This window comes from Leucoraja erinacea, chromosome 7, assembly GCF_028641065.1.
Source record: "Leucoraja erinacea ecotype New England chromosome 7, Leri_hhj_1, whole genome shotgun sequence".
Lineage (NCBI taxonomy): Eukaryota > Metazoa > Chordata > Chondrichthyes > Rajiformes > Rajidae > Leucoraja > Leucoraja erinaceus.
The window spans coordinates 34,343,468-34,369,562 of NC_073383.1; the positions used below are offsets into that span (position 1 = coordinate 34,343,468).

Genomic DNA, 26,095 nt, shown 5'->3' on the forward strand with positions numbered 1-26,095 from the left:
TCAATATAGTAATTGTGCTGATACTGACTCTAACCAACCACGTAATGAATATTGTGTTCAAGAAGGAACTGCAGATGCTGGAAGATCGAAGGTCGACCAAAATTGCTGGAGAAACTCAGCGGGTGCAGCAGCATCTATGGAGCGAAGGAAATAGGCGACGTTTCTGGCCAAACCCTTCTTCAGACTGATGGGGGGTGGGGGGGAGAAGGAAGGAAAAGGGGAGGAGGAGGAGCCCGAGGGCGGGCGGATAGGAGGGTGGGAGGAGACAGCTAGAGGGTTAAGGAAGGGGAGGAGACAGCAAGGGCTAGCAAAATTGGGAGAATTCAATGTTAATGCCATCCGGACGCAAGGTCCCCAGGCGGAATATGAGGTGCTGTTCCTCCAATTTCCGCTGTTGCTCACTCTGGCAATGGAGGAGACCCAGGACAGAGAGGTCGGATTGGGAATGGGAGGGGGAGTTGAACTGCTGAGCCACCGGGAGGTCAGGTTGGTTATTGCGGACTGAGCGGAGGTGTTTGGCGAAACGATCGCCCAACCTACGCTTAGTCTCCCCGATGTAAATCAACTGACACCTAGAGCAGAGGATGCAGTAGATGAGGTTGCAGGAGATGCATGTGAACCTTTGTCGCACCTGGAACGATTGCTTGGGTCCTTGAATGGAGTCGAGGGGGGAGGTAAAGGGACAGGTGTTGCATTTCTTGCGGTTGCAACGGAAAGTGCCCGGGGAGGGGGTGGTGCGGGAGGGAAGGGAAGAATTGACAAGGGAGTTGCTTTAATATGTAATGAATATCATCCATTCCGGAGGTTTTATTTTTCTGATGCCATTCAAACTTCACTTGGATTTCAATCACTTCAATGTAAAAGTAATTGGGAATGGGGAGCATTGGAACAAAAAATTGCTCTCAGTACATATTAACTATAATATAATGTATGCATGTTGGTAGGTGCAATCAAAACAAAACAAAGATCTTTTTATCATATTGAATGTTCCCAGTTTTGCTAGCCCTTGCTGTCTCCTCCCCTTCCTTAACCCTCGAGCTGTCTCCTCCCATCCCCCCGCCCCCGGGCTCCCCCTGTCTCCTCCTCCCCCCTTTTTCCTCCTCCCTTTCCCCCCCCCCTCCCCCCCACCCCCCATCAGTCTGAAGAAGGGTTTTTGGCTCGAAACGTCGCCTATCTCCTTCGCTCCATAGATGCTGCTGCACCCGCTGAGTTTCTCCAGCATTTTTGTGTACCTTCAATCTTCCAGCATCTGCAGTTCCTGCTTGAACACATCTTTTTTTATCATTGTTGTGTTTTGAATACCACAGAAAATATTATGTACTCTCAAGATTATAGCAAATAGAATATTATTGCTTAAATATATATTGTTATTTGCATTTTGGAAAAGTCCCTGCTGAGAGGAAGACAGCAAAATACTGAAAATATTGGGGGTGAAAATGACTTCAGGACAGTTTATTAGGAAAATGAAGGAAATTGTAAGAGTGCCCATAAAAGACACCGCATTAGATAAGCACCTGTGGACGAACGTAATGTTATGTCCAGGGGGTCACATATGGGGTTTTATGTGTGGGCCAGATATATTGTCAGTGCAGAGGGGCTAGGAGCAAGGCCAAGTGTGCATCCAGAGTCAAGGTCTGGAATAGTACTCGATGTGCAGTCAAAGCTGGGACAATGGGAGTGTTCAGCACTGGGAACCTAAGCAGGTAAGCAGCTATGATCAGGGGCCAGGTGTAAGGCTGGACTAAGTCAGGAATGAGAGAAGGAATGCAAATGTGGTCGGGAGTAGTAGCAGGTGTGCAGTGAGTCCCAGGTTGGTCAACATGGGCCAAGTGCTTGATTATAATCTGATTTCCATTCATTAATACACTAAGATCATTCATGTGCTGTGCCTGTTGATCAGAGCCAGGCTCTACTGTGGAATATAATTAGGAATGTAATTTAGCGTAACCTTATAGCTAATCCAATTTAAAGCATAAATGTTGCATTCAAGTGCAAGTTAAAAGACTCGCTACATTATGCACCAGATTGCACAATTTCAAGCTGAAAAACGCAAAAGCTCTGTACCAATGGGAGGGAAAACACCCTCCCTCGGGCTTGGTCTCACAATTTCTCACTCCCAACTCTCACCCAATGTTGACAGCCTTGTCTAGGGTAACCGGGGATGAGGTAGACGGCCCTGAGCTGGGTGGGGCAGATCTGGAGGCCTTGGGCTGAAGGAGCCGTGAGCTGCAGTCCCTGAATTGGATGGGTTCTGTGATGGGGATCTTGGGATGAGGGTCAGAGCTGGAGGTCCTGGACTGCAGCCTGGCGATGCCTTGCCTCTAGTTTCCTGGAAAGGACTGCATTCAGCACGTGCACATACAGACACACACACACACACACACGCACACCAGGAGCACAGCCATGTATGCGGAAGGGGGAGGATGTCATCAAACTGAAGACACAGAAACTGTTCCATTTTCGGTGAATTATTGATGGGATCAGTAACTTGGCCTGCACAGTGCTGATTACACCTGCTCTGACCTGTCCCCTCTCACAGTTCCTGCAGTGTGTGCTGTAATAAGACACCACCTGCCTCTTGCTGAAGCCTGGGTCCAGGGAGTCCATGTCCAGGCACAGTCTGAAGAGGAGGCTGTAGCATCTCCTCCGGGGGCAGTCGCTGGGTGGATGGACCTGACCTGGTGAGCAAGCGGTGATCCTGTGTGTATTGGTTCTGGGTGGTGGGCAGAGAGCCTGTCATTGTTCAGTGGTTGAGCTGCTTGTGGCAACCCCAGCTGTGATTCCACTGGCCTGGCCAGCTTGGTGCTTCACACAGTTTGGCCATTTGGCCCTTCAAGCTAATACTGGCTCATTTCAGCAGCTGCATTAACTGCCCTAGACTGTAGTTTGGTTAATCAGTAGGGGTGAAGGATGAGGGAGATTTATGTCTGGATGCTGATCCTCAGACTGGCAGCTGCCCCTCTGAGTCCTTACCCCCCACTCACCCTGAACCACCCACCGCTTGGCATGTGTGTACTGTGACACTGTTTGTTGGTTGTGTATAGGGCAAGTTTTTTTCACAGTGATGGGTGCCGGGAATTGGTGCCAGGCTTGGTGGTGGAAGTAGAGACAATAGTGAGTTTAGGAGGCTTATAGATAGGCACATGGATGTGCAGGGAATTGAGGGTTGTAGATCACGTGTGGGCAAAGAAGATTTGACCTGGCATCTGTTCTGTGTTGTCTAACGTTGACCTGTATGATCCAGGCATGAACATCAACTGTCCATTTTCTTCCACAGATATTGCTGACTCGCTGAGTCCTCCAGCAATGTGGTTTTTGCTTGCGCTCTTCAATCCACTGAGTACATGACTGTGCCCAACCGATCATCCTCACCAGTCTCAGTTCCACTCTCTGTATTTGCTGCACTCCTACAATAGTGTCTGTGCCAAACATGATGCCAAGAGCATCTCATATCTGCCTGTGTATAATCCATATACCTCCAATCCTTGCATATTCATATGCCTATCCAAGAGTCTCTTAAATGCCACTATCGTATCTGCCTCAACCACCAACTCCTGGCAGCTTCAACCATTCAACATCCAGTGTAAAAACGTTGTCCTGCACATCTCCTTTAAACTTTGCTGCTCTCACATTAAAGCTATGCCCTCTAATATTTGATTTTTTTTCATCCTGGGAAAAAGATTCTGACTGTCTATATCAATGCTTCTAATCATTTTACAGTGTATATACTTCAGAGAAAACAATCCAAGTCTGTCCAACGTCTCCCTGTAGCTAATGCACCCTAATCCAGGCAACATTCTGGTAAACCTTCTCTGCACCTTTTCCAAAGTCTGCACATCCTTCCTGTAATGGGGCGACCAGAACTGCATACAATATTCATTTTGTTTAGTGGTCTAACTAAATTCCTATAGAGTTGCATCAAGACACCCTGACTCTTATATTCAATTCCCTGACCTATGAAGGCAAGCATACCATAATCTTTCTTTACCAATCTACCTACCACACAGAGAGTGGTGAATCTCTGAAATTCTTTGCCACAGAAGGTAGTTGAGGCCAGTTCATTGGCTATACTTAAGAGGGAGTTAGATGTGGCCCTTGTGGCTAAAGGGATCAGGGGGTATGGAGAGAAGGCAGGTACAGGATACTGAGTTGGATGATCAGCCATGATCATATTGAATGGTGGTGCAGGCTCGAAGGGCCGAATGGCCTACTCCTGCACCTAATTTCTATGTTTCTATACTTGAGTTGCCACTTTCAAAGAGCTATGGATTTGGACCCCAAGATCCCTATATATGGTAATATTGATGAGCATGCCATGCCATTAATTTAATATTTTCCCCTTACATTTGACCTCTGGAAGTGCAACAGCGTGCACTTGTTTGGGTTAAATACCGTCTGCCATTTCTCTGCCCATTTCTGCACGAGATCTATATCACACTGTATATCTTGGCAACTCTCCTCACAGTCCGTGGCCACAGCAATCTTGGTGTCATCTGCAAACGTACTAACCAACCAGTCTAGGTTTCAATCCAAGTCACCTATATATATTGTTTAATGGTTTTATGTGCAGAAATTAAACAGTGGGTACACGGGTGCTTCAAACTAATTATTGTGTACTGCGGTATCCGAGAGGTGTACTAGGGTTGGACTGGAGAGTTCAGCAGGCGGGTGAGCAATGACCAAAAAACTTACCAATCAGTCTCTAGCTCTGGGTCAGGAGCAGGTGCCAAAGTTCAAACACCTACTTCACCATGATAGAGGTGAATGATTGGCTTGCACAGCACCAAGGTTTCCATATCATCTGCACCCTTGGACCAAGATCAACTTGCAGGGCCAGGAGACTTTAGGGAAACCAGACCCCGCAGAAAAGGCTCTGCATTCCCGGTAGAAATAAAATGCAGCATTTCAGCCGTGCTACATAAAAGGGAGCCGATTTGTATCGACTGTCTGTGCTACAGAAATCAGATATCACTGTCTTGTACTGTGGTCGGGTCAGGGTATCATTGCTCCTGTGTTCAATGTCTTCTCAGACTGCTTTAAACATTTATTAGAAAAAAGGATAAATCTTCAGGGATTATTTGAATGGATACACAGCTCAGACAAAGGCTGTCAGAGGGGCAGCGACTGTGCTCATGCTACACAGTTTCTTACTATTTATGGGACTATTCCATGCTTACTTCTGACATAGAAACAGACCATTCAGCCCATCGAGTCTACACCAGCTCACAGAGTATTCCTATTCCCCAATATATTTTCTTTGTAGTGCTTCCCATCCCATATTCTTTCACTCACCTGTACACCAGGGACTGTTTACATCGGCCATTTAACCCACCGATCCACGTCTTTGGGACGTGGGAGGAAATTGGAGCACCCAAAGAAAGCCCATGCAGTCACATGGAGAAAATGTAAACTCAACCCAGACAGCACCCGAGAGCAGAATTGAACCTACATCTCTGGAGCTGCAAGGCAATGGCCCCACTAGCTGTGTCACTGCTGATCCAGTTGAAAATCATAAATGTTTTTAATTTTAAGCACCCTGCATCAGACACTCCCAGAGCAGGTACTGTGGGGATAGTTGGTGAAGAGATGATGGTGAATAAAATGTAATTTACACTGGCCCATCAAACATTCCCAAGATATCGTAGGATGATGGAGGAGCCATCTGCATGACACCAAGGCTCTCGCTGAAGCCTGCGTAACAGTCGTGTAACCACCGGTGATAGACACAAAATGCTGGAGTAACTCAGCAGGTCAGGCAGCACCTCTGGAGAAAATGGATAGGCGACGTTTCAGGTAAGTACTCTTCTTCAGACTACTTGTGGTAGGGGGAGCCGGGGAAAAAGTAACACAACTCCAGTGAGTATAAGCCTAATTGACCCAATCTCTCTTCATTGTCAGTTGTGCCATCCCTCAAATCAATTTGGAGAACCGTCGCTGATCTCCCTCAACAGCAAGCACATCCTTCCTCAGACAAGGAGTCCAAAAATGCACTCAGTACTCAAGTCATAGTCTCACCAAGCCAGTCCTGCACAATTGCAGCAAGACATCCCCCGCTCCTTAACTGGAATCTTATTCCCTGTGGGTTCTGATGTGGCTCATATGGGAATGTGGGGAACAGCGACTCTGCCGCAAGGTGGGGGCAGGAGATGGCTCAATGGGAGAGAGGATATATAATTTGTTAAAGCCGGGAATCCTGCTACCTTTTTATGCAGGGTTCTTGTGTGCTCCTTCCCCATTTTGAGGAGTCATGGGCCAGAGGTTCTCAGGAGGCAGTGGGGATGTTGCATTTCTGCAAGAGGCTTTAAGCACCTGTTTGAATCCTTACCTCTGTCTATCAGGTAATCTCTGTCCACAACAGACTCAGGCAAACAATGATGTGGCATGCCAATTGAACCACCTGGAAGCAATTAAGGCCTCAATATGTGGATGTGGGCCTGGGAGTCGACCTGGACATTGGCTCGCTTATCCTTCCAGTAATTTTCGTGGATTTTACAGACATAATTGGTGATACCTTCCCCATGCCTGAGAGGTCTGGTGCAAGTATTCCATGTCTCAGAAGGGATCACTCATGCCAAATGGACCATGAGTTTTGTGCCAAGGTCTGAAGTCTTGATCTGAAAATACCCTTTTCCTCAATCAAGGACCATGGAAAACATAATTGAATTTCATTAGTAATGTCGGTCTTCACTGAGAGTTGGCCCTTGAGATATGGGAAAGCCCATCTTTTCAGAGGTTTCCAATGAACCTTTATAGTCAGAGGCCAGTGCGATGCGATGGTGCAGGTTAATAGATATTTGTTTTGCAGGTGCTTGAGTTAATAACTCAATGATGTCTTGAAATTTCTCCTCCAAGCATGCACAAATGCAAACATTGTCTACATACTATAACTTAACTGTGCTAATCGTGGTTCTAGAATGTAGCTGTTGTAGGTTGAACAATTTCCCATTGGTTTTAAAGATTAGTTCCATTCCCACAGGACGTTTGGTGGAAATTAGGTTTACAGTTAAAACATGGATGTATCAGGTTGGGCCAATTGTGCTGTCTTTTTATGAAATCTGCTTTCATTGAGAATGGTCCTGCTGTAGTCCCAGTGGTTAATATCGTGCTTGCATGACATTGTGGAACCAAGCTTCTGTGGATTGCCGATTTGTGGAGGATTTTCCACAGTCCCTCCCGAATGATGGGAGTCAAAGGGTTTAGTGATGTTGGGAACGGTCATGTACAGGGACCGATGCAGCTACTTGCTTTTTACTTGAGGTTATTGTACAGTGACGATCGTGGCAGACAGCAGTGAGACCCTTCTGTAATTTCCAAAGACAAATGGTTTCCAGAACATGATCACTATTCTACCAGTCTTCCAATGTACCTTGTTGCAAACTTCGCACATTTTTTAACCACATTTTCTCTGTGACTATAACACTGTACTCTGCACCCTGTTTTAACAGTTCTGAAGAAACCAGATGCTTTTATTAACAAACTGCTGCATATCCAGTCACCTGTTTTTTGTCTCATGAGTTTTCTGTTGGACTTTAGCCTTTAGGAGCCAGGAAGCTATTTCTTCAGGCGTGGTCGAGTTTACAATCTAAAAACGCCTGGTGTTTGTCGTTAGTCAGATTTGCTGGTCATGATCAGTAGAGCAGAAATTTGAAATGGAGCCACTTCTCAGTCACACTTGCATAGTCCAAGATTTAGCTCAGTACAGAGTGAGGATCAAACATTTTGGTCTCCATATCTGAGGAAGGACATTATTGCCATAGAGGGAGTGCAGAGAAGGTTCACCAGACTGATTCCTGGGATGTCAGGACTGTCTTATGAAGAAAGACTGGATAGACTTGGTTTATACTCTCTAGAATTTAGGAGATTGAGAGGGGATCTTATAGAAACTTACAAAATTCTTAAGGGGTTGGACATGCTAGATGCAGGAAGATTGTTCCCGATGTTGGGGAAGTCCAGGACAAGGGGTCACAGCTTAAGGATAAGGGGGAAATCCTTTAAAACCGAGATGAGAAGAACTTTTTTCACACAGAGAGTGGTGAATCGCTGGAACTCTCTGCCACAGAAGGTAGTTGAGGCCAGTTCATTGGCTATATTTAAGAGGGAGTTAGATGTGGCCCTTCTGGCTAAGGGGATCAGGGGGTATGGAGAGAAGACAGGTACGGGATACTGTGTTGGATGATCAGCCATGATCATATTGAATGGCGGTGCAGGCTCGAATGGCCGAATGGCCTACTCCTGCACCTAATTTCTATGTTTCTATTAGATCAAACAACTAGTGAGTAGCCGTGTGTTCCTTAAAAGGGACAGATGCTTCATGCCTGAGCCAGGAACCCTGGACTGTCAAAAATGCTCAGGAACCACTGGACTGCAAACTTCAGGAGCTCCAGATGTCACACAAAGCTTTCACATATCATACATTTCGAAAGGGTTGACAAGCCGATGGTCCGCTATCCGCAGCTCCTTCACTCATCCCTGCCCACTCAAACCACCTCCACCCCAGGTACTTTCCCCTGCAACTGCGGGAGATGTCCCTATATCTCCTATCTCCCCTCCACTCAGGGACCCTAGCAGCCCCTTTAGATGAGACATAGGGTGAGGCCTCCTCTAACCTCGTCTACTGTACTTGGTGGACCCAATGCAGCTTTCTTTACATCAATGAGACCAAGCTTAGATTAGGCAATGGCATTCTAATCCCACCATGTCAGCTCGGGAATTTAAATAATGTTTATTAAATAATGTTACAATGAGTTATTGAGGACACCAAACTACTGATTGTTGTAAATACAGTCTACCAAAGCTGGCTATAAGCATACTAAGGACAAGAGAGTAACGTGATGGAATAGGCCCATCAGAGACCAACAAAAAATAAAGCACACAAACAGGCCCCTCGGCTGCACAATGTCCATACTGAACATGATGCCAAGTTAAAGTAAACTCGTCTTCCTGCATGTGATCCATTCCCTACATATCCATGTGCTTGTCTAAAAGTATCTTAAATGCCACATTCCAGGTACCCATCACTGTCAATGTAAAAAACTTGCCCTGCACATCTCCTTTAAACTTTCCCTGTCTGAGCTTAAAGCTACGTCTTTATGCTCAGTCCACCAATTTTATAGACTTCTATCCTGCCACCCCGCAACCTCCGATGCTCCAGAGAAACCTCCGTATTCTCGCTGTAAGGGGGTGCCCAGAGTTGCACACTGCAAATGGGCTTTTCTGTGCCTGGAACCAGAAGATTAAGGTGAGGTCTGAAATTAAAACTTCCCATCTGTATTCATTAAGGAGAAGGAAATGGTAGATGGAAAATTTAGAGAGTGGGTGTCACTGAAATTTTAGAAAGGAAAGGGGTATTTAATGTTTTAACAGGTTTAAAGATGGGAAAATCCTAGGGCTTGATGAGATATATCCTGGCTGCTATGGGGAGAATGAGAGGAGATTGTTAGGGCATTTTTTATCACAGTTTTTTAAATCAAATCATCGCTGGCTACGTGCCAGATGACTGGAGGACAGTAGATGCAGATGTAGTTCTTTTATTCAAGAAAGGCAGCAGCGATAATTTAGGTAAATGGCAGTGTGCGAGTCTAACATCAGTGGTTGGAAGGTTCTTGAAAAGGGTTCTGATAGCAGGATTCATCTGCTCTTGGAATCACAAGGCTTGACCATGGATAACCATCAGGGATTTGTTGATCCCGTCTGACCAATTTTATTGCCATTTTTGAGAAGGTGACTTCAGTCTGTAGATGAGGATCATTAATCATGGGAGACTATTTGGTGATGGGAAGCAATGGGTCATGGTAGAGGGTAGTTCTTGAGATTGGAAGGCTGTGGCATTGTGTACCAGTGCCGTGTTTTGATCTATGTCCATTCGATGAAAGCAGGGGGCAGCTCGCCATCAACGGAGGCACAAGAGACTGCAGATTCTGGAATCTCGAGCAAAACACAAAATGCCGGAGTAACAGCGGATCAGGCAGAATCTGGGGAGGGAATGGACAGACAACCAATCGTGGTCCCTTCTTCAAACTGATTCTTTGGGATTGAACCTTACTCAAATTACCCAAAATGTCAATTTCCCTTCCCGGATGCTGCCTGGCCCGTTGAGTTCCTCCATCAATTGTATTTATCTCTTCCGGAACCTCTGCTATAAATGCCTCCTTTACTGGGTTCTGGCTGCGTTACGGTCCCAAACCTGCATCATCCCACCTGATTGAACACCAAACCCCCTCTGATCCCCTTGAACCTTTGACAAGGTCACCGTGTCATCCACCCCGACTCCAGTATCTCCTTCAGTTGGGACCCCTGGCTCCAACTCTTTACTCCGGCACCACTTGGCATCAAACTGCCTTGCTGTTGTTGACCAACCGGCCCCAGCGCGGCTGCAACAGCCTGAGTGATCCCACCAGTTCTGCCCTCTCGGTAAAACCTCTTTAAGTCGCTGGCTAAAGCCGAGCTCCCAGACTCACAAGCTGCTATAATGCCTCCCGGTGGCTCGGTGCCTGGTTTGAACAGTGTTTCTGGGGCGTTTCGCAGTGCCGGGGATATCGTGTAAAAGTACCGGCTGCTGTAGCAGCGGCCGGAACCCAGGCTTGAGGGAGGATTGAGTGAGCTCTGCTCAGCTCAGCTCTGATTTGCTCGGTGCAGGGAGGAGGAGGAGGAGGGCTGGCCGTGTGTACCTGACGCTCGCCCGGCTTGTTGTGGCAACTGTCCCGCCCCGAAAGCTGAGCCTGGCCGCTTTCCATCCGCTCCCGGCCAGAGGAGGGACGATCGCCGGCCGCTCCCCGCTCTCCAGGGCCGCTCGCCCCCACCCCATCCCCGGGGCAAACCCCGCTGGGTCCACGACGTGTCCAGGTAGGTTGGCCGATGGCTACCTCCGCGCCTCTGTCCATCCGCTCCGGGTTTTGCGAGCGGCGCTGCTGAGCGCTACACGGGTTTATTATTTAAAGCCGTTTCACTCCGCGGTGGGCGACCGCCCTAGTCTCACCGTCTGCTCCTTCTCCGGATACACATTCACTGCCTCCTCTCTCCCTCCCCCCGAGCCTCCATCTCCTTTCGCTAATCTTGACCATTCCCCTACTCAGTAATATTCCTCCACTGGCTAATCCCGTTCTTCTCTCCCTCTCCACTGTTTCACTACACACAGCGAATTCTCCATTCCATTCCAATCAACTCTACTCTCCCACCCTATTCTTCCCCAACCTCTTCTCCTATTCTCACCCCCTCCCTCATTCCTACTTCACTTTCTCCAACCCTAGTCCACCCACCTCCACCCCATTCACTCTCCATATCAACCCCCCATCTCTCACTTTCCATTCTGTTCCTATGCTCTCCCACCATAGTCTGGTCCCACTCTTACAAACCCTATACTCCCACCCCACCCCTCACTGTAAATCCTTTCATTCTCTCCGTCATCCACTTTCCACCCATACTCTCTCCTCCCATCCCTGCCAACCACCCTTCCCTTCCCAACTTTCCCACGTTTCTGGCTGATTGAAACTCCTCATAAAGTTACTCCCCCTTCTTTCATTTTGCCTCCACATGGACATATATTTCTGGAAATGTGAGGGTTTTTAATAATTTTTTCTAGAACTGGGCATTGCGATTAGGCTAGGTTACATTACTTTATTACTCATTCCTAATTGCCATTGGAAAGGTGGTGATGTTGCCTTCTCAAACTGTTGCAATCCTTGTGGTGAAGGTGTTCCCACAGAGATGTTGGGGAATAAGTTCCAAGATTTAGACCCAGCAACAATGAGAGACCAGAGACACATTTTCAAGTCAGGGTGTTGTGTGACAGACAGTGAGAAAAAAACATGTACACCCAGAGAGTTGTGAATTTGTGGATTTCCCTGCCACAGAGGGCAGTGGAGGCCAATTCACTGGATGGATTTAAGAGAGAGTTAGATAGAGCTCTAGGGGCTAGTGGAATCAAGGGATATGGGGAGAAGGCAGGCATGGGTTATTGATTGGGGATGATCAGCCATGATCACAATGAATGGCGGTGCTGGCTCGAAGTGCTGAATGGCCTCTTCCTGCACCTATTCTCTATGTTTTTATGTAACCTGCAAGTGATACTGTTCCCATGCATCACTGTCCTTGTCTTTCTTGCTGGTTACAGTCATTGGTTTGGAATAAATAGGTGCAATGGTGGCGGAACAGAATAGCGGTGAATGATGGAGTGCTGCTTTGTCCTCAATGGTGTTGAGCTTGTTGAATATTGTTAGTACTGCACTCATCCAGTCAAGTGTTCCATCACACTCTTGACTTGTGGTTTGTGGACAGTGGAAAGGTCTTGGCATGGCAGAAACTCGGTCACCGCCTGAGTGGTGGTGAAGCAGAGATCCACACAACATTTGGAAGTCCCTAGACAAGCACTTGAATTGTTAAAGTATAGCAGGTTATGGACTGAGTACTAGCAAATGGAGTTGGTATAGGTGAGCACTTGATTGGTCATATAAACATTACGGGCTGAAAGCTCTTTCTGTGCAATAAATGATGGTGGCATAATGGTGCAGTTAGTGTAGCTGCAGCCTCGGCACCATAGACCCGGGTTCAATCCTGACCTACCTATGTGTAGAGTTTGCATGTTCTCTCTGTGACTATGTGGGTTCCACCCATGTCGTCACATATTGTTTCCACCCACGTCCCAAAGAAGTGTGGGTTTGAGGGTAATTGACCACTGTAAATTGACCCTAGTGTGAGGGAGTGGATGCAAAAGTGGGATAACATAGAACTAGTCTGAATTGATGTTTGATGGGTGGTCGGATAAATGACCTCTAACCACGGAAACCAGCTTCAATCTGCTTGGTATGAATGTAACTATTGAGGTTTTTATCTCTTGATGTCCATTAGCACCAGATTTACCAGGGTGCCCTAACATAGTTAGATGCTGCTTTGATATCCAAGACATTCATCCCCTCTTCACCCCTTGAATTCAGCTGTTTGGTCCATGTCAAAACCAAGGCTGTGATGGGATCTGGAACCGAGTGATTCTCATGAAACCCAAACCGAGCGTTGGCCAGTGAGTTATTGGTGAGTAAGTGCCACTTGATGGCATTGTCAACAACAGCTTCCATCACTTTGCCCGTGATTGAGAGTAGAGTGATAACTGGAGTGGATTTGTCCCCTTTTTATTTGAACAGGGCATGTTATTGGGCAGATGCTGATGCTGTAGCATGGCCAGACATGTGGCTAGTTCTGGTACGCAGGTCTTTAGTTGGGACATCTGATCCCAGCGCCTTTGCTGTATCCAGTGTATCCAGTGCTCTTAGACATGTATTAATATTACGTAGAGTGAATCAAACTGGCTGAAGACTGGTTGCTGTGATGGGGAATCCCGGGAGGAAGCCAAGTTTGATCATAATTTCTGCATATGTTTCAACCTTGTTTTTAGCGCACACATGCTGGCCTCCAGCACCAGTAAGGTCAGGAGGTGTCAGAGTAGCCTAGATGAGTGACTACAATGCATTCTGCAGGTGGTTCTTGCAACAACAACCTCCTGTCAACTGTTTATTTGTTCACCACCATTCATGACTTGATGTGGTCGGACTGCAAGTTTCAATCGGTTCCAATATTATTTTGCTGTTTAACATGAAAGATCTTGTAATATTTTCCACTCAGAGGGTTGTGGGTATATGGAATGAGCTGTCAGAGGAAGTAGTTGAGGCAGGAATAATAACAACACCAAGAACATAGATCAGTATTGCACAAGAACAATCTCTTTAGCCCACAATGTCCGTGCTAAACATGATACCAACACCAACTTCTATCTGCCTGCATATAATACATATCCCTTCATTCCCCGCATATGCATGTGCCTACCCAAAAATAATTTAAATGTGTCATCGTATCTGCCTTCACCACACTCGTGGCAGTACATTCAAGGCACTCGGACTGTCAACCCTATCTACGTCCCTCATTATTTTATATACTTCTATCTGATCTTCCCTCAACCTCTGGCGTTCCATAGAAAAATAATCCAGGTCTGTCTAACCTCTCCGTGTTGCTAATACCTCCTAATCCAGGCATCATTTTAGTTAAAAAAATAGACACAAAACACTGGAGTAACTCCACAGGACAGGCAGCATCTCTGGAGAGAAGGAATGGGTGACGTTTCGGATTGAGATGCTTCTTCAGTAAACCTCTTCTATACCCGTTCCAAAGCCTCCACATCCTTCCCGTGTTGGGGAGACCAGAACTGCACAAAATACTGCTGGATGGAACCTGGGAAAACAGTTCATTTTCTTTTTTTGGGGAAACTATTTCAGTTGCAACAAATGTTGAACCATGTACTTTGTTAGGGATTGGCAGGTGCTTGATGGTTGGAGGCATAAGGCTCCTGGGATACTCTGTCAAAGGTGGCCATGTTCCTGGGAGTTTATCCCCTTTATTCTCAGCGCAGAAAACAGTGTTGTCTGACTGCAAACTTGCCCCACGCAGCATATCAGAGGATGGGCTTTGTACTCACCATCTATACAATCAAGGTCCTCTAGCAACCTACCTCCACTGCATCACACCACCCTTCAACAATAAAAATGCATAACAAGCTCCTGAAATGGATCAACCAGTGAACCAACTCCCATACCTACCTCTGGACATTGAGGAAGAAATTAACCATCACCTTCAATGCACCTTTGAACATTGGAGACAAAAGATGTTTGAAATCAGGATCTTAGTCCTGGCCTAAACGCATAGTCTCATAGGCCCCTGCCTTCCGTTATGTTCGAAAGATCTGGACTTCCTATAGTGGGCATCTCGAGTTATTGGAGAAATATCACCAAGACCTCCTAATCTACAAGATGGATTTGAACCAAAGTTGGTGCCCTCTCCTGGTCAATATCCCCAGCAATGAAGACTTGCGCTTGCTCACCTCCATTGAGCAGACAATGTTATGCACATGACCACCATCAGACGCCTGAAATAAACACTTTTTTCCAAGTTTGTCATGGAAGAAATTACCAGATTGACAGAGAAAAACATAGTAAATATATTCAAAGCTTCCTTAAAATAATGCAACAGTGCCGCTGACTCCCAGGAATCTTTGACCCTTGATGAGGAATTGGCTCAAACCATTATAGAGGATGTGCTCTGAAGACAGATAATAGAGTTAGTGTAGAATAGCATATATTTAGAGTTTAGAGATGCAGCATGGAAACTGACCCTTCAGCCCACCAAGTCCACGCTGACCATCGACTATCCAGATGCTAGTTCTATGTTACCCCACTTTCGCTCTACACACCAGGGGCACATTACAGAAGCCAATTAACCTACAAGCCTTTGGAATGTGTGAGGAAAGTGGAACATCCCGAGAAAACCCACATAATTACAGGGAGAACGTGCAAACTCCACACAGACAGCCCTCGTAGTCAGGATCGAACGTGCGTCTCTGGCACTATGAGGCAGCAGCTGTGCCTCTGCCGCCCAGAACATATTTATAAAAATGAAATTGTTTTTGATTAATCTATTGATGTTGTTTGAAATTGATAAGGGTAATGCAATAGACGTTGTCCACATGGACTTCAGGAAGCCCTTTGACAAGGTACCACATGGTAGGTTGGTCTGGAAAGTTAGAAAGTTGGGATCCAGGGCAGGGCAGCCAACTGGATACAAAATTGGCTTCAAGGTAGGAGACAGAATGTGGTAGAGGATTGTTTTACAGACCGGAGATCTGTAACGAGTGGTGTGCCACTAGGTGCACTGTTGTTCATTTATTATATTAACAATTTTGATGTGAATACGGGTGGCATGGTTGGTAAATTTGCATATGATACTAGAATGGGTGGTGTAGTCATTGGTGAAGAAGATTATCTAAGATTACAATGAGATCTTGATCGACTGAACCAATGAGCTGAGGAATGACAGATGGAGTTTAATTTGGATAAATGTGAAGCGTTATATTTTGGAAAGAGAAACTTGCGCAGGACTTACACAGTAAATAGGTTTAGGCTTATTATTGTCACGTGTACCAAGATACAGTGAAAAGCTTAGTTTTGCATGCTATTCAATCAGATCAGATAATGCTATATACAAATACAATCATCAAACTCAAGTACAATAGGTAGATCAAAGGGGAAGATACAGAGTGCAGAATATAGTTCTCGGCATTGTAGCGCATCAGTTCCATCGACAAAGTCCAATGTTTGCAATTTATCTCCCTCCTGTATTTTGTCTCATTATTATTCATTATCCGGCCGACTACAATGGTGTCATCTGCAAACGTAGATGGAGTTAGAGGTGAATTTGGCCACACATTCGTGAGTGTATAGGAAATACAGTAGGGGACTGAGAATGCATCTTTGTGGGGCTTAAGGCTCTTGGAATTGTAGAACTGGGAGCCCTTGAGATACAGGTACATAGTTTCATGAAAGTAGTGACACAGGTAGACAGGGAGGTAAAGAAGACATTTGAGTGTATTGAGTATAGGGGTTGGGATGTAATGTTACAGCTATGAAAGATGTTGCTAAGGCCACATTTCAAGTACTGTGTACAGTTCTGGTCACTCCACCCTAGGAAAGATGTCATTAAAGTGGACATTTTTAGAGGGATGGTGGTTAAATGTTGGCAACAAGACGAGCTGAACCAAAGGGCCTGCTTCTGCACTGTATTTATTTATTTTATTCACAATCTATGTCAACAATTTAGCTAAAGGGACAAATTGTGGTATTTCCAAGTTTACAAATGTGTCCAAGAAAGTTTTCCCATGAAATATGTAGATGTGTTACCAGAGAGAGGCAGCACCTGACCTCATCTTGGGAAAAGAGGCAGGGTGAGTGACTGAAGTGGCAGAGCACCTTAAGACCAGTGACAATAATTCTATTAGTTTAAAATAGTTATAGAAAAAGATAGTACCGGTCCACAATTCCTAAATTGGGGCAAGGCTAATTGTGATGCTAACATTAGATAGCAACTTGCAACAGTTGACTGGGAGAGGCTGTCAGCGGGTACACTAAAGTGTTTTTTTGATAAACTTTTAAAAATGAACTAGGGTGATTTCAAGGTCTGCATATTCCTGTTGGAGTGAAAGGCAAAGCTGGCAGGATAAGAGAACCTTGGTGACAGTGGATATTGTGGCTCTGGTCAGGAAAAAGAAGGCATATGTCAGGTGTAGGGAGCTGGTTTCATGATAATCCCTTGTGGAATATAAGGTATATACAAGTACATTTAAGAAGAAAACCAAGATAGTAAAAAGGTGATTTGATATATACTTGGCAGATAAGCTAAAGGAGAATCCTTAAAGATACCGTAAGCATATCATAAGCAAAAGGGTAATTATGGGGTGAACGTCACCTTAAGATCAATTTGGTCATTTATGTGTGCAGTCAAGAGAGATGGGTGAAATGGATATTCCTCATCTGTGGAGAAGCTTATGAAAGCTAGTGAGTTCAGCGATGAGAACACTGATGTCCTGAAATAAATTGATTTGATGAAAGAGGAAATATTGGCCATCTTGAGGTGCATAAAAGTGGATAAATCCCCATGCATATCCGAGGATTTTGTTGGAAGGAATGGAAGGAATTACTGGAGCCCTCAGAAATGTTTATACCTTAGTCACAGATGAGGTGCAGGAAGACTGGACAATGGGACTGATGTGACTTTATTTCAGAAAGGCTGCACGGACAAGCCAGGGAACCAAAGGCCATTGAGCCTAACATCAGTAGTGGGTTACTTATTGTAAAGAAACATGATCAACCTGCATTTGGATAGGAAAGGATTGATTAGGGACAGACAGCACTGCTTTGTGCATGAAAATATCCCATGAGTTTTTTGAAAAGGTGACCAAGAGGGTTATAGACATTGTTTACATGGACTTAGATCACATCCACTGCCCTACCCTCATCAGTCAAACTTGTCACGACTTAGAAAACTCAGACATGTCAGACATGACCTCCCACAGACAAAACCATGCTGACTGTCCTTAATTGGCTCATTATCTTCCAAATGCAAATAAACCCTATCCGGAAGAATGCTCTTCAACAGCTGATGTGAGGATCAAGGGTCTATAATTTCTTGGATTATCTCTACTTCACTTAAACAAAGGAACAACATTGGCTACTCTCTGGTCCTCCGGTTCCTCACCTTTGGCTAGAAAAGATACAAAATCTCCGTCAAAGCCCCTGCAATTTCCTCTCTTGTCTCTCTTAATAACCTGGGATAGATCTCATCAGGTCCTGGTGATTTCTCCACTTTAATGCTTTTCAAGAGAACAAACGTCACTTCCTTCTTGATCTCAAACTGCCCTGGCATATTATTATACCTCATACTGATGTCACTATCCTAGTAGGTGAGAAAATGACAGGTGGAATACAAAGTGGAAAATTGAGGTTATCCACTGGTAGAAAGAACAGAAATACTGAGTATTATTTAAATAGTGATACCTTGATTAGTTTTGAATTTTAAAGGAACCTGGGTGTCCTTGTATGGAGGCTGTTAAAGGCCAAGTTGCAGGTGCAGCAAGTCATTAGGACAGCAAATGGTATGTTGACCTTGAAGGCAGCAATAAAGAAATACAAAAGTTGGAAGGAATATAATAGGTTGAGGCATTATGTCTTGTGAGTAGTTCTGGTCACCACACAATAGAATGGACTTGGTTACGTTGGAGAGAATACAGAGGAGATTGACCAGGATTATCATCTTGACTCCATCACTCATCCTCTACCAACCGGCTCCTTCTGCCCATCATTCCCTCCTTGTGGTTCCACCTTTACCTTTCTGCTTTTTATAATGGCTATCTCCCTGCAACACTCACTCTCCACCCGTAACGCTGACTAGTTCCTCCAGTGCCTTGTTTCTTGCTCCAACATCTGCAGTGTTTTGAGTCTTCACCAGCATGTAGCCTGGATTAGAGGACTTTCAATATGAGGAGACTTTAGATAGGTCAGGCTGGATTTCCGTGGCACGAATGAGGCTGAGGGGCGATAGTTATGCAAAATTGAAAGGTATAGATAGGCTAGAAAGTTGGAACGTTTTCCCATGGTTGGAGGACTTAAAAACAAGAGGTAAGGGGTAGGAGTTTTAAAGAGGCTTTGAAGGGAAAGATTTTTACACAGAGAGTGTTGACATATAGAACTCGCTGCCAGAAGAGGTGATGGAGTGTGATCCCTGTGACCATGTGGGGTTTCCCCAGTTTCCTTGCGCATCCCAAAGATGTGCAGGTTTGTAGGTTAATTGTAAATTGCTGCTTGTATGTCGGGAGTGGGGAAAGTGGATAACATAGAACTAGTGTAAACAGGTGATTAATGATCAGCGTGGATTCAGTGGGCCAGAGGGCCTGTTTCCATGCTGTATCTCTGAACTATAAACTAAGCATTCACGATGTTTAAGAAACAGTTAGTAATGTGAATTGGCAAGGCATAGAAGGATGCAGATCTAACACGAGCAAGTGGGGGTGGGTAGACGGGCAAAAAGCTCGACTTGAAGGAACATGGTGGTCAGAAGGTCCCGTTTCTCTGCTGCACAACTCTGACTCATCCCACAATTACATAAGGCCTTGATGAGTATTCATCTGAAGTATTTTGGACAGTTTTGATCTTCCTGCTTAAAAAGGACACACTGGAAGGAAAATTCAGTAACGATACAGCAGACTGTTTCTTGGATGGCAGGTCTGAAATATGAGGCGAGATTGAGTCAACTATGATATTGTTCTATTACAGTTTCCGATGATTGGAGATAAGTATGCAATTGTTAATGGCAGACATGGGAAGGACATTTCCTCTCACTGAGGAGTCCAGGGAACACAGTCTCGGAAATAAGTAGGTACGCAAAAAAGCTGGAGAAACTCAGCTGGTGCAGCAGCATCTATGGAGCGAAGGAAATAGGCAACGTTTCGGGCCAAAACCCTTGGTTTCGGCCTGAAACGTTGCCTGTTTCCTTCGCTCCATAGATGCTGCCGCACCCGCTGAGTTTCTCCAGCTTTTTTGTGTACCTTCGATTTTCCGGCATCTGCAGTTCCTTCTTAAACACTCGGAAATAAGTACTTGCTCATTTATGAGGAACAGAAATCTCTTCACTCAGACAGTAGAGAATCTTTTGAACTTTCCACCATGGAGGGCTACAGAGGCAACCCCTGACTCCATTTAGACTCGAGATTGCAGATTTCTGCATACAGAAGTCAAGAGATATGAAGATGGTGCTGAGATGGATTCACCACGAATCTTGTGAATGGTGAAGTAGTAGGGCTGAATGGCCTGCTTCTGTTTATATATTATTCCTGTTCTTATTTCAGTTGAAATGCTGTCAAACGTCTGCTGGAACTTTCCCTATGAATTGAATTGAATTGAATTCCTTTATTGTCATTCAGACCTTACGGTCTGAACGAAATTTCGTGCCTGCAGTCATACATACAATAATACAATAATAAACAACAATAAACACAAATTAACAGCCACCACAGTGAGTCCTCCAAACACCTCCTCACTGTGGTGGAGGCAAAAATCTTAGGGCTGCAGTCTCTTCCCTCCTCTTCTCCCTCTGCGCTGAGGCGATTCTCCACCGGGCGATGGTACAAACAGTCCCGCGGCTCACCGAACTGTGCGAACGGGCCGGTTCAAACACTGCGGCCCGGGGTGGTCGAAGACGCCGCACCTCCAGTCCAGCACACGCAGCCGCCGGCCCGCGGCTGAACCCAGGACTCTGGACACTGCCGCCAGAACGTCGTCCCAGCCACCGGAGCACCGTTCCAGACCGGATTGCCCTCACGTGAGTACCGTTCCACCCTCGGGCTGGGCCACTCCAGTGGGAGTGCCGTTCCTCCCTCGAGCTGGGCCACTCCGAAGGGCCCTACCTAATCCCTACTGGATTATGCTCCCTGATTTCCCCCCTCCCCCCTTCCCCCATCAGCCAGGATCTGATTGGAAACCTCCAGCGGGTGTTCTTGCCCCAATCATCAGATTGGTGCAGATGGGCCTTCAGCCCTGGCCCTGACTACCCTGAAGGGCTGGGTATGGTGGGGTCGATGGCCTTTCCCTGGTTGGGAGGATGCTAGCTGCTCCCCACGTCAGCAGCACCCTCTCCCTATGCAGCACTTCTGACCGGGAGCAGCAACCCGTTAATGATTGGCTTAACCCCTTGAGTGCTGACCTTTGGCCTGAGAATGGGCGGGGGTGGAAGGGTGAACCTCTGGCAGTGCCGAGGGCAGTTCACATTCTGCCAGCTATCGAATAGGGCAGTGGGTACAGATATGCTGTTGGGTTCAGTGAGGCGAGCTGGCAGAGAAGGAGGGAGGTGGGACGGGGGCAGGTTGCGCACCCCCTCACCCTGGTAAAGCAGCCCTGGCCCGTGTGTGTTGCTCTCTCTGTGTTTAAAATACCCGGGCCTGCTCTGCCGCAATGTTCAGCAGCACCACATTTCTTGCAGGAAACTAGGGACTTGGTTTCAGAGCGGCCGAGGTGACAACAAAAATTGGCTGGTGTGGATAGCCAGGTTGAAACGAGGATTAGGACTTTGTGAGCAGCACCTTTCCCAATAACTTTGCCATCAGGTATGGGGCACTCTCGGGGCTGCTGTGATGGTTACCTTCATGTGCAGTTGCATCAGCCTGTGTTTTGAGCCAAAGTAAGTGGGCACCATGTGTCACCACCTGCTGAGATTTGACCTGTCTCCTGTGTTGTGAAGGGTGGGGGTGGCACCGCTGCCATGTATTGTGCCAGGCACCTGGACATTGCCGCACTACCTATCGTTTGTGGAAAAGTTCTATCAGACCAAGATCTTTGACCACAAACCCATCAAGCAGTGGCCAGTGCAACACATCCTACAGGCACTGAAAGGCAGCGACTCAATGGATCATGTGGGGTGGTTCATGACCAGACTGCCCAGAATGCCTCACCGTCAGAACTGACCAGACCTGAAAAACCTGGATAGAGTGGATGTGGAGAGGATGTTTCCACTAGTGGGAGAGTCCTGGGACTGAGGCCTCAGAATAAAAGGATGAACCGTTAGAAAAAAGAGGAGGATTTATTTTAGTCAGAGGGTTCCATCTATGGAATTCATTGCCATTGAAAGCTGTGGAGGCCATGTCAATGGATATTTTTAAGGGGGATATTGATGGGGATAAGGCAGGAGACTGGGGTTGAGAGAGAAAGATAGATCAGCCATGATTGAATGGTGGAGTAGAAGCGATGGGCCGAATGGCCAGTCAACACCAAGATCTGGCTAGGCTGGCAGCAAGAGGCACTCTCTGTTAGATCCTTCCTGTGCTGTCGGAATCTCATTGCCCTTGAGATAGCTGCTATGGAGAGGAGACTGGTTGCCCACCTCCTTGCAAACTGGATTTGCTGTGGGTCTGGCAAAAGATGCATTAAGACATTCGCATTAAAAAATGCGTTTTGTTTTTTTTAAATAATGAATGAAGCTATTTTTTTTAATTTTTAAAAGGCCAGGTTTTGCGCAGCTGGGTACATGTGTCGGGGAAAGAGCTCGACCATTTGCCCAACACAGAGTCCACAGAGTCTGTTCACCCTGAGCGTGTGAGCCCCCTTCACGCACAGCTGCGGACACATCTTTCTGTTCACTCATCCGTTGTCCAGCTTTTCCCAACTCTCCATCTGCTGCTGTGTAATTAACACACACTGTGCTGTGTAAACACCAGGGCTCGTCGCAACCATTGGACGGCACGGCTTGTGTTCCAGAGGCCCTTTGTTTATTGCTCGGCACTTGGAACTGCTGTCAATCGTGTGAGAGAGGTAGAGGCGCTGCTCTCGTTTCAGGGGAGCACCCCACACAGTTTAGCTCAAAGGTACAATGTTGATTGTTACCATTCGCAAACAAACTTCCGGGCTCAAAAAAATACAATTTTCACAGTGAGTGTCACACTCAGACAGAGAATAGACACAAAATGCTGGAGTAACTCAGTGGGACAGGCAGCATCTCTGGAGAGGAGGAATGGGTGACGTTTCGGGTTGAGACCCTTCTTCAGTCTAGTAGGGGAAAAGGGAAAAACGAGAGATATAGACGATGATGTAGAGAGATAAAGAACAATGAATGAAAGATATGCAAAAAAGTGACGATCATAAAGGAAGCAGGCCATTGTTAGCTGTTTTAAGGATAAAGGGGAAATCTTTTAGGACCGAGATGAGATAAACATTTTTCACACGGAGAGTGGTGAATCTCTGGAATTCACTAGCACAGAAGGTAGTTGAGGCCAGTTAATTGGCTATATTTAAGAGGGATTTAGATGTGGCTAAAGGGATCAGGGGGTTTGGAGAGAAGGCAGGTACGGGATACTGAGTTGGATGATCAGCCATGATCATATTGAATGGCAGTGCAGGCTCGAAGGGCCGAATGGCCTACTCCTGCACCTATTTTTCTATGTTTCTATGTTTGTTGGGTGAAAATGAGAAGCTGGTGCGACTTGGGTGGGTGAGGGACACATAGAGAGGGCATACCGGGCTGAAGTTAGAGAAATCACCAGTGCTTGTTGTTTATTTATATTTATATATATATAGAGAGAGGGAAAGTGAGATTGAGAGAGAAATTACTGTACCGGTGGTCGCCTTGAAGCGAGTGATGAACAGATTACTTGCAGCTTCAAAGGTCAATTGGATATAACAACAGCAAAATAACCAGTAAGTTATTGGTTATTCTAAGTAAACCAGAGCATGGTAGTGCAAAAACCAATGTTTGTAGAGCAACTGTAGTAGTCAGATAGACCACCAAAGCAGGCCCTTCGGCCCACCTTGTCCTGGCTGATCAAGTTGGCATTCTGGGCTAGTCCTGTTTGCCTGTATTTGGTCCATACCTCTCCAAACCCTTCTTACTCGTATCTGTCCAAATGTATAGAGTCCGTTGTGGTATGATGTTGAGGTAGGGTTATAGGTAGTGTTGTGGTTAGGGTTGTGCAGGATGGATTAAGAACCTGATGGTTGATGGGGGAAAAAGCCTGGAGGTAATGGTTCTCGGGTTCCTGCACCTTCTTCCTGCTGGTAACAGTGAGAAGAGAGTGTGCTGGTGAAGGTTTTTTATGATATTAGCTCCCTTTTTGAGGCAGCACCTCCTGTAGATCTCTTTGGTGGGGAGGTCAGTACCAGTGATGGACTAGGCAGTGTCCGCCACTTTCTGGTGGCACCTTCGTTCTTGAGGTTTTGACTTTCTGAACCAGGCAGTACTGCAACCGGTCATACTCCCCACCATTCACCATACAAGGTTCGATAGAGTATTCAGCAACATGCCAAATCTCTTCAAACCTCTGAGGAAGTAAAGATGATCGTGAGCTTTCTACTGGATGTTTTGTTTCAGTGTCAAACTTGCTGACATTTGGTTCTTTACTTCCTGACCTCTCACTGAATCCAACTAATGATATAAATTCTATCTGCACAATTAGATTCTATCCCTATTTTCAACAACATATCGCTTAGTTACTCACAGTACTCTCAGATCCTGCTTTCCACTCATGTAAGGTTGATGTTCTGGCTTGACTAAGATCAGGAACACATTAGTTTTGCTTGAAACTGTTCCTTTGATCAGGGTCATGAAGATGTTGCAATTCAACTGCTTTTATTCAACTCTATGTGTCAAGTCTGGCTGACCAAGTCACAATCGCTTATTCATGAGGTGTCTGTGGATGTGTGCCTATGGCAATGTGTGGAGTCATTTTGTACTTCAGCAAGAAATTGGGCAAAGGTGTTTTCTCCTGAAACCCGAATATGGAACTCTTGGTCCTCAGAAGTTTCTCTGAATATTTTGGCTGGCCTGTGGGAAGCCAGATGAGGTGCAGGAACAAAAGCACGTTTGACACTGTTCTGTTTCATAAAGATTATGAACAGAGGAAATAAAAACAGGCGCATTTGTCAAAAACAAATAAACCAGGTCAGACCTAAAGAAACTTTGCCTCATCTGTGGTACATTGGGAACATGAACCCACGTTTTCCACATCATCCACCTGAGTGATTATTGTTCAGAACTATGCAAAAGTACATGTGTAGGAAGGAACTGCAGATACTAGTTTAAACTGAAGATAGACACAAAATGCTGGAGTAACTCAGCGGGACAGGCAGCATCACTGGAGAGAAGGAATGAGTGACGTTTCGGGTCGAGACCCTTCTTTAGTCTGAAGAAGGGTCTCGACTCGAAACGTCACCCATTCCTTCTTATAAAAGTACATGTTCTGTGTGACAAGGTCCAGTACACCTTTACTATGCCAGCAAAGGAGTCTCGGAGGGCTTGTTCCTCCAACTTTAGCAAATACTGCACTTGTTTACAATGATTGCAGGTTATTGACCACACAAGGCCAGGGAATAGAGCTTCTTCCAATTGTTTTAATTACAGTTGCTATAATTGTGTGTTCAGTATGGAGTGCCGCCAGAGTTTTTTCTCCTAAAGTAGTAGTTTTTACTGCTCATGACCATACTTGATACAGCCCTGCTCACATGACAACTCATAGTGTTGACTGGGGATCAATTTCAGTTCCTCAGTTGTACTCTGGTCCTATTCTCTCCATTCACTCAATGTTCGCAGGCCCTTTTCAACACGGTCTCTCTATGAGTTTTATCTGTGATTTCAATCACAATCAGTATTTGTTGTTTCTACCACATTATCATGACGAACATCTGAGTATTTGTGCTGTGGTCACGATAGAACATCTGCAGTGCTGTTCTGCATGCCATTCCCATTGTGCAAAACACAAAGTGCTGGAGGAACAAAGCGGGTCAGGCAGCATCTGGGGAAGGAATGGACAGGTGACGTTTTGTGTTGAGATTCTTCAGACTCAATTCCCTCCACTGATACTGCCTGACCCTCTGGTTTCCTCCAGCACTTTGTGTTTTGGTCAAGGTTCCAGCATCTACAGCTTATTGTGTTCTCCCACAGTGAACTATCTATGGTATTGATATAGGAGGATAGCAAAGGTTTAGAGAGATTTGTGCCAAACACAAGCTTAGTTGGGGCACTTTGGTTGGCATGTATGAGTTGGGCCGAAGGGCCTGCTTCTGTGCTATGAATGCCCATCATTAAATCCTTGCAGATTGCTGATTTGTGTTATCATGAGAAATGCCTTATGATCTATCGCCGGAGTGAAGAGTAGTAAGAACTGATGGAAGTTCTCAATTCCAGGTGCTTTTTTCCCCTCAATATATGCACCATTGCTTCTTGCGAGAGCATGAAAAGTGAGAGGGGT

General features: G+C 45.8%; 1 protein-coding gene across 5 annotated transcripts in view; it reads left to right on the forward strand.

The window, feature by feature from the left end:
* The first annotated feature begins 2,565 nt into the window (after positions 1-2,565).
* LOC129698871 (mitogen-activated protein kinase kinase kinase 13-like) overlaps positions 2,566-26,095 on the forward strand; it is a 158,280-nt gene continuing 134,750 nt past the window's right edge. For 3 of the 5 annotated variants that reach the window (XM_055638228.1, XM_055638230.1, XM_055638226.1), the window contains exon 1: positions 10,476-10,842. The gene's annotated coding sequence lies outside the window, so the exon portion shown is untranslated. Of the gene's footprint in view, positions 2,682-10,475; positions 10,843-26,095 lie in introns of those variants that run through there. The other 2 variants (XM_055638227.1, XM_055638232.1) reach the window with 2 other exon arrangements.